This window comes from Stegostoma tigrinum, chromosome 1 (assembly GCF_030684315.1).
Source record: "Stegostoma tigrinum isolate sSteTig4 chromosome 1, sSteTig4.hap1, whole genome shotgun sequence".
Lineage (NCBI taxonomy): Eukaryota > Metazoa > Chordata > Chondrichthyes > Orectolobiformes > Stegostomatidae > Stegostoma > Stegostoma tigrinum.
The window spans coordinates 81,039,540-81,042,216 of NC_081354.1; positions in this window are offsets into that span (position 1 = coordinate 81,039,540).

The window sequence follows — 2,677 nt, forward strand, 5'->3', positions numbered from 1 at the left end:
ATTCTGACCTTATGATGGAGGGAAGATCATGGATGAAACAGCTAAACATGGTTGGCGGAGAGCATTATTCCAACAACCAAACCATTTTCTTTTATGCCTGCTATGACATCAACCAGCGAGAGATTTCCCCTCAGACCCAGTCTAGCGGTAATGTCTTTTAGGGTCTGATCAACTCAATCAATAGTGCTGCCAATGAGCCAGTCTTGGTGGTGGACATAGAAATCCTTGTTGAACCCCAGCCAGGGCACATTCTTTTGATACTTCTGGCTGAAGATTGTTGTGAATGCTTACAAGTTATAATCAAATGCTCTTGACAAGCTATTTAGTTAAACCCTCAATAACAGCTTTACATTGATTGAAAATTCATTAAATAGGTCATCATATCTTCAGAATATGTGAAACTGTGCTTATTAAAATCTTCTTTCTATTCCTTTGTTCAACAACCTGTAGGTTCAAAACTATTAAACCTCTTAGATACCATTCTCCTTAAAAAGGAAAAGATTGTACCTTAAGAAAAGACTGAGATTTATTCACACCATGTATTAAATATTCATGAACGCTGCAACATTCTCAAAGAGACCTAAACACACAACACTTTGGAAAGGAAATCAGTATACACATTGCTTGTTGCACAAGTTGGCACCCACACAAACCACAGGATTGCTGTGAAAGGAAAATTGTAAAATATTATACTGGTGCAACCATGGTGTTATTTCAAGTTGGGGCCTTTATACATTGTTGAGTCAAATTACCATGTTAAATCTAAAGGGGCAGATATTGACATGGTTGTCGACTACTCAACATGTCTGACGTCTCAATGCCCCTCACCTATGGCACACATCTTTTTCAAGTTAACTAAACACTTACTTACTAAATTAACTGCCACAGTATTTCACTTGAGACAGATAATCATCCAGGTATCCTTAATATCCACAGGTTGTATTACTCAGGTGTCAGGAGGCTAGTTAAAGTAAGACATTGAGGATCTAAGGGAATTCAGGTGAAACATTTTCATTTGCAGGGTGAGTTAATCTACTAATGAAGGTGAACAAAGAAAACAGCACAATGGATTTTAGAGACAAACTAATTAAGTTACTGAAAGTGAAGGAACACTGAAAATTCAGGCAGACAATACTGGTCTTTTGGGTATTATGCCTCATATTGTTCTTTCAGAGTAAGTCATAATTTTTTATCTGCATCATTTAAAATACAACAGATCAGAAAACACATTTTTGATGATACACAAAGTGACTTAAAATAACAGCTTCCTGGGATGTGACAAGGCCATTATTTACTACCTATCCATGATAGCTCTTGAGATGATAGTGATAAAGAGGCATTTTAAAATGTCTAAAATTCATGTCATACGGGTACTCCCACTTTGCTGTTATTCATGGAATTCCATTATTTTGACCCAACAACTATGAAGGAATGTCGTCAGGTTGTAGACCAACAGGTCAATGTGAAGTCACAAGCTAATGGAGTGTAACTCCATTTACCTGACAAAACAGTGGCACACTGAAAGCTTGTGATTTAAAATAAATCTGTTGGCCTATAACCTGGTGACGCATGACTTTGGTCTTTATCCGCCCCAGTCCAACTCCTGCACCTCCACATCAGGTCAGGTTGATAACATGACTTGGAAGGTGTTGTGCATGGTTGTTGCTTTTAAAAGGATTCACTTATGAGACGAGTCCATGCACTGTGTGTTTACAATGCTGAAACTCTGCCTGGCACTTAATACAGAAGTCAGTTGGTTTGCTGTAATGTCTGCTTTATAATTTATAACTTTTACTGTTTTAAGTAAACTAATCCACAGTTTTAATCAATCTCTGAAAAGTGATTGATTGTCCATTATCATTAACATGACAGGAGTACCAACAAATATTGAGCGCTCATGCACCAATTGTCTTTGTGCTCTTAAGTGGTAAAGAGCACAACTTTGGAAAGGGCTATTAAAAGGCTTGAGAAATTGCAGATGGTGCCTATACAAATATAGGGCTTTTCTGCAAGTGCAGGGTTAAGGTGATGAATGGGTTACCAATTCCACAGGGTGTTTGATCTGCATGGTGCTGAGCTTCCTCAGTGTCCTTGAAGGCTACACTCAGCCAGGAAAGAGGAAATCCATCACATTACTAATTTTAGTCTTGTCAATGATGGAAGGAGTTGGGGGAGTCAGGTGCTATAGAACATCTAATCACTACCTTTCCATTGAACTACAGTTGTAATGCAATTGTTGCCGTTACATTTCTGGTCAATGATGGCTCCAGCACATTGATGGGTCAGTGTGCAGAACTTGAACTTGATCTTGATATTGAATATCACGACTGAGGTGGGCATTGCCAAGCGCAAAATATTACTTGCCTCCTTTTAACTCAAATTTGAATGTTTTCCAGATCTTTCTGATTATTATCAGATTGCTACAATACTGGAGGTGCTGCAAATGGATCATGTTATTTTCCCAATTACAACTTCCAAAATTTGTGTTACAGTCTGTCTGGGGACTTTTACTTGCTTAAAATAAAGTATGTTTCAAATCGCAGGGAACTGAGGGAATAAAATCACAAGATTTCAGCGTTTGAACAAAAAAAAACTTTACTATACAAATTTAGAAAAGTAAAACAATCTTCAATATTTACAACTTATACTCTAACATTCAGAATTAACATGAGGTAAG